Source organism: Chelonia mydas, chromosome 3, assembly GCF_015237465.2.
Source record: "Chelonia mydas isolate rCheMyd1 chromosome 3, rCheMyd1.pri.v2, whole genome shotgun sequence".
Classification (NCBI taxonomy): Eukaryota; Metazoa; Chordata; order Testudines; family Cheloniidae; genus Chelonia; species Chelonia mydas.
The window spans coordinates 73658326-73665387 of NC_057851.1; the positions used below are offsets into that span (position 1 = coordinate 73658326).

The following is a 7062-nucleotide window of genomic DNA, read 5'->3' on the forward strand; positions in this document are numbered from 1 at the left end:
TCCTCCAGTATTTGTGTACCTCTGAATTTTGGAGTGCATACTGTCATCCCATGATGCTACTGGGAGGGGTACCCTACTAATAGATGTTATTACATAAGTTGTCCTCATCTCTTTAGCAGTCAATGGAAGGAGTTATTTTCATTACTAAGACTTAATGAGTTTGTTAGGGAACCATACTTTAATAAACTTGTCTGTTATTGATTTCTAGATTTTTCCATTTAAAATTGCTTATACGGCCAGAAAAGTGACTGTGCAAAAATATCATTATAGTTAACAGATAAATGCCCTGTATGTATTTGTTCTGAAACCAATTTGCTTACTTTTTGATAAAACACTTAAGTTAGCTCTACAATGCCAATAAAGCCAAAAGAAAGGGAGCTGGATTCTATTCTTGTTTGAATGTCTTCAAAATAATTGTTAGCTAATTGTAGAATCTTTATTACTGGTGATGATATGAGATACAGAAACAACACAACTTGGTTTTCAGATCTTGGGTGAATTTTAAACATAGTGAATTTGATATAGAATCACTGAGGCACAATAAACATGAAACCCCCTTTAAATTGCAGCCAGCTTCTATTAGATTGCTTGCATTGTTTATGTAAGGTTGACCAGTATATACACCATGAAAAGTTATATATTGAAAAAAGAGCTATTCCTTTTTATTATCTAACACACTTTTAATAGATCTGCTGCAGGAAGGGAACTAGTAATTTTCATTAGTTTATCTGCAAAGAGGAAAAATGTTTCTTTACAGTTACCTTTGCATTTGTTTCTCAGCTCTGCACAGAAGCTACCTGATGTCTTCAGATGAAGTCCTTTGAAGCAGACCTAAAGCTATATGTGCCTTTCTGGACAACAGAAAAATTTAGTCCATTTGCTTGGATTTAGTATAAGGGCAGTGAGACTAGATCTGACTGAGTCTGTAACTAGGGCTGGGTGAACCTGAAAATCATCTAAAATTTAGAAAAATTTGAATAAATCCACAATACAGTTAGGGTAATTAGCCACTGGACCATCTTACCCAAGGAATGTAGTAGATTCACTATCCCTTGGAGTCTTTAAATCAATACTGGATATTTTTCAGAAAATATACTTTACTTCAACCACAAGTTACTGAGCCCAGTGGAGAAATTAGTAAGTGAAGTTCTATGGCCTATTTATGGAGGAGATCAGGTTCGATTATTATAATAATCCCTTCTGGCCTTAATATTCTATGGAAAACATTTAGATCCTTATCCAAACTGAATTCTTTTATTTTCTATCTTGCTGTCTCACTAGTCCCATTCACACATGGCAATGTTTAATGCTTGCTTCCAAAACTCACCCATGCTCTGCTTCTCATACCGATGATCCCTGTGAAAATATACCATATCTTCAGGAGTAAGAGAAAAATTCTAACTAGCTGGAAGAGAAAGAGATGCACCCTAAAGCACTCAGATGGCAGATACACTACTACTGCTTGTCGACAGAAAACACGATGAGAAAGGCTCCTATTAGAGAGTGAACTCTTAAGCCTAGTGGTGGGAAACTATTCAGAGATAAAGTAGCTCCTAGTAAAGGGACTGAGTTCCCGCCATTCTGAGGCCCAATGATCTGTGTAAAAAGCATCCTGGAGCACGGCAAGCCTGAGCTACACAAGTCCTTTTGTTTCACTTGGATATTGTTTTTAATCTAGTTGCCTTTTGGATTTATGCTGCTTCCTATGCTTACAGTTTACCACCATCTTCCACTTCTTAATATCTGTTCTTTGATCAGTCACTCTGCTTTCCCTAACCTAGAAGTGCTTCCCCAGAATAGATAACAGCCTGATGACCTTTCGTGGTCTCCCAGCTAGTTACTGTGAAAGACCTAACTTGCTAGTGTCCTCTCGTCAGTCCCATATTGCCCTGGAGAGTCCCCAAACAAAGAACATGTGTTTCAGGGCACATTTATACTAGAAACACTATAACAGAACAGGTGCAACACTGCAGCTGCACTGCTCTAGCAAAGACATTCACTACAGTGACAGAAGGGGCTCTTCATCGCTGTAGTAAATCCACCTGTCCAAGAAGCAGTAGCTAGGTCGACAGAAGCATCTGTCCATCAACCTAGCGCTATCTGCACTGGAGCTTAGGTCAGCATAACTATGTCTTTCAGAGGTGTGCGCTAGATCAGTAAGTTTTAATTGTAGACTAGGCCTCAGATTCCTCCCCTTGGAAACAATGTTTTTGTGCCAATGGGTCCCTTGTCTCTCTCAGGGGTCAATCAGAAGACACAATACTTTCTGCGGTGGTTACTTGAACCTTGTTGGGAGAGGTGAAACTAACTAATCAGCTTTTGATTCTTTTTCAGTTGACAATCAATGAAATCCCCACTTTTTAGTGACATTGGACTTCTGGGTGGGGAGAATCAGAGTGGGGAGTATGAATGCTGTTGTTGCCAAAAGTCTATGGTACAGATGAAGAGATTTATGTTCGAATATGGTCATTGTCTTCCATCTTCAGCTGGAACAGATTACTTCCAACATTTCTGAAAGGTCATTTGGTGCGTATTTGTGTCAGCATTGTCAAGGAGTTATGGACAGCAAGAAAAGGTCAATAATGCACACAAAATGGCTTGCCAAAATGAGTTGTGGTCCACTAGTGGGTTGTTGTTCTACAGAGCTCCACTGAACTGTGGATAACATACAGAAAACCCACTTATTAAATTGTTACTACACTGGGCCAAAGAGTGTTTTCCCACTAAAATATAACATAGCAAAACAAGATTAAAATGTAAATGGCAAATACATTAAAGTATATTATCCCCATGATGTAAATTTGTTTCACATGACCCACCCATGTCAAAGTACGGGATTCAACTAATTTTCTAGATTTCTGTAGATATATATATTGGTATAAAACATTAGCATATAAGTATACTTGATGTGACAGGGCAATGTCCAGCTCCTGTCTTCTGCTCTGCCAACACAGACTCGGGGACCTTCACATGTTAAACACCCCAGTGCAGTTTAATTTACATTTGCTTTTTCCACCACCTTACTGATTCATATACCATATTATTTACAGTTTCTCCTAAGTCCTCCACCAAGAAGAAGAGAGGGAAGGGATCTCTCTACCCAGAGATTCTTCCTGTTTTTGGCTCTGCTAGCATCTCTCTCTCCTACACTTCCTTCCTGTGCCTTCTTATACCTCCTCTGTCAATGGGCCAATTGGTTCATGAATATCCCCCCAGTCCATTCTTATCCACTCTTTCGGCCCCATCAGGTTCACTCTGTGGGGAATTAATTGGTGTTTAACTGACCCGAATGTTGGCTTATGCATTGTTACACTTCACCATGAGATTTCTTGTAGCACACTCATAAAATATTGCAGTTTATCATAAGATCAGTCTCATGTTACAATAGAAATTTGGGGACAGAACCTAAACAACATGGAAGTCAATGGAGCTCTGAAAATTTACCAATAAGAGGATCTGCCTCTTAGGGTCTGCTTCTGCTGTTACTCACTGTTGTTACATTGCTGTAGTGCCATAATTCACCCACAGTAATCAAGAGCAGAATCAGGGCCTTACTTTTTAGGGTCAACCATTCTTGGTTCTCAGTTTGCCTTATTCATGTCTTGTGTAGCTATCCCAAAGAAACAAAAGAAAAACAAGCATAAGTAACTGGAGCCCTATGATTCTATTTGCATGTGTTTTTCAAATATTACTTGTACTATTTTTATAGTGTTTATTATTTCTTGATAAACCAGAATGAAGAAATGTGTATTATGGAGATGTATGCACTTCGTAATGATTCTTCAGTGCCTCATCTAAATGTTAAGCAACTCTTGGAGGTTCAGTTTGGTCCAGGTAACCATCAAAGTTATGCTATGAAATTAATGCAAAAATTATTTAGAAGTTGGAGAATGTTTTCCAGTTGCTGGTATTTCCTGATTCTGTGTGGTTAATACTGAAAAAACAGCCCTTCTTGTGGTATTTTGATATTTCTTCTGGCCAATAGAAGTAGGAAGCAGGAAGAAGAAAGGCACCTTTACAAAGAGAAAAAGAAATAAGTATTTTGAACCTCAAAAAAGACTCACTTCAAGTTTTGGAAAAAGTTAGGTTTTGTTCTTATTTTACCCAAATGGATTTTCCTAGTCCTAGTTCAAATATATCTGCTTTAATTAAGGCTCTGCGTCCACAAGGTACTTAGACATATGCTTAACATTGACTTCATTGAGGCTTAAGTGTATACTTAAAGGTAAGGACATACTTATGTGTTTAAATGCCTGTAGCAGATCATTGATCAAGGCCCTCAACAAGCTGGCCAAAAAGACTGTCCTAGGAAATAGTTTATTTTGATTTAGACAAGGATGTCCACGCTCACTAAGGATTTAACACCCAAGGCCTATTTCTGAAACCTCTATTCGTACTGAATAGTACCTTACTGCAAGAGTAGTGGGATTACTTATAGAGTAAAGTGCTATCCAAAATGAGTAAGAGGGTCAGAGTCTGGCCCATAAGTTAAAAACTCTCTCGCCCCCTTTCTTATAATAGCTTTGTAGCAGGTCTTATCCAGTCTGGCTTCAGACCTTGTTGCTGTTCTTCCTCAAGAAAAGGAACTTCATATTGTTGGCATTTTCTCAATATCTCTCCCCTTTTCTGAAATCTGGTTCATTCATATCAAGTTCAAAACCCCACCAAAAACTTCAGCCCAGGCTTTCTAGCTGGCTCACAACCCCTAGTCCTGTCCCTACTCCAGCAGTCACATCCCTTTGTATAAAACAACTCACATAGCCCTGACTCAAGTCTCTACCTGAACTCTCTCTCATAGCTCTCAAGCTGCCCTTTATATCTCCCAGGAGACCTGGTTCTGAATCACATGCTCCCATCATGTAGACTTACTGCTTTCACCTGAGCTAAGCCTGACACAGGTGCAGCTGAGCCTCAACCCCCTTTAAAGGGCCAGCTCCCCCTCCTCCCTCCTCATGACAACCTTATTTATAGATTCTCTGTCTGCTACATTATTAATGCAATCCCTGGTTCACTGTCTGTCTTTCTCGCGTGCTCTCTTGTGGAATATAAGTAATTAAATAACCAGTTGTAAGAGAAAATGTTTGGAAGATATTATTAATATACATCTGTGTTTCCCTTTTAGAGATTGGTATAAGAACTGAGAGAATTATTCCTTTCTATTATTATAAAGGAGCACTACACATCTTATGGAGGATATGTGAACTGACCTTTTTAGAGTTTTTTTTGTTTGTTTGTTTCACCTTTGAGCCAGAAAGCTCTGCATAGCCAGGCAAGGCAGGAAGAAGTCATGTTTCCACTTTCAGAACTGAAGACAAAATGCTTTGTACATTTCTAAGAAAAGCCATCAGTCTAACTTGGCCACAATACTTGCCTCAGATCTACCCGTGACAGCTTAAAAATTAGTAAGGATAATTTGATCAATTAAAACCAGCTGTGGTTTGATTTACAATGACTGCACAACATCTCAAAATTAGTGTGCACAGTGGGTGTTATTGTCAAAGGCTGGTTTTACAGTCCTTGTGCAAGCATTACACACATTGGATCTGAGTTACTTTTTTCTTACGAGCTTAAATCAGGAGTAATTCAATTAAAGTCAATGGAGTTACATTGGAATAAAACCAGTCTCAGAGGTGAATCAGTTCATAAGTGTACCTAGGAGGATGGATTCTGAAATCAGTGGAGCTAGTCCAGATTTACATTAGTGTAACTGAGATCAAATGAAGTCTCATTTCCTCTGTCATCTGATAAGGAATGGCATTGTTTTAAATCATCTCTGCTGATTGCTGTCAGCTCAGTGCTATGTCCCTTAGCCCTCCAAATATTAACCATGGATCAGTGAGGAGATGCTAACAGCAGCTGGAGCTAAGAAAAAAAGCGAGGCTATAATTTGAGTCTTCAAAGACACATTTGTGGAGAGCAAAAGCAAAGACACAATTGGTTCGACTCAGAAATGTCATCAAGTTATTGTGTAAGAAAAATAAAGCATTCTGGTGGTTGACTCAGACAGCCAGTTTAGAACATATTGTAGCCAGGCACTATTTCTACAGCCTTTGTTCAACTTTGTGGAGTCTGTAGTAGAATTGTAGCACCAGTTTGTCCAGTTTAGAATTGGGGTGGCAGTATTAGACAGAATCTGCAAGATCAGTTGTATTGATGGTCCCCTCTTCTTCTTGAAGTCGGGTGGGAAGTTCCAGTAGGGCCACCTTCCCTCAGCCACAAAGCGATCCAGATTACAGTACATAAACTGAAGTCTCGGGCAGCACGTGTGATATATAACATCATCCCTGAGTTATGAAGACAGGTAAGAGTATTTTTGTACCATGCCTACATAGGTTCATCCAGACCATCTGGTACACTAATACCCTCCCCAGTGACTGGGAAAGGGTGTTATTTTGCCTCTGTTCAAAAAAGGTTATTAACAGATTCATAGATTCTAAGGCCAGAAGGGACCGTTGTGATCATCTGGTCTGATCTCCTGTACAACACCAGCTAAAATGATTACTAGAGCAAATCTTTTAGAAAAACATCCAATCTTGATTTTAAAATGGTCATTGATGGAGAATATACCACTAACCTTAGTAAAGTGTCCCATTGTTTTTTTTTACTCAAACTGCTAAAAATGTATGCTTTATTTGTTTAACTTCAACTTCCATCCATTCGATCATTTTATACTTTTCTCTGTTAAATTTGAGAGCCCACTGTTAAATATTTTCCCCATATACATACATTTAGACTGTAAAAGCTGAATGTAGCAACTTTAGAGTATCACGCTGTTGCTGGTCCGAGAGAAAATCTTTGCTTCGGTGTTAATGTCTTGAATCAGGGATGCACTTCATAGCAAAAGGCTGGGATATGCAATGTAGTCCTGGTTGTTCTACTACTGACCAGATCTTTACCTTGGGACAGCTTTTTGAGAAGGTGACTGAAAATGTAAAAAGCTGTGTGCAACACTTTTATAGACTTCCTTCAGGCCTTTGCATCTAACAAGCTGATGTGATCTGATGAGGCAACTTGGCAACTCTGGAAAGATAATGTCACTGATAGAAGAGTTCTGTAATGAAA

General features: G+C 38.9%; 1 long non-coding RNA gene across 1 annotated transcript; it reads left to right on the forward strand.

The window, feature by feature from the left end:
- The first annotated feature begins 403 nt into the window (after positions 1 to 403).
- Positions 404 to 6570, forward strand: LOC122465011. Its single transcript, XR_006289521.1, has 3 exons — positions 404 to 416; positions 5432 to 5436; positions 6506 to 6570. It is a non-coding gene; the product is annotated as an uncharacterized LOC122465011 (long non-coding RNA).
- Positions 6571 to 7062: the final 492 nt, after the last annotated feature.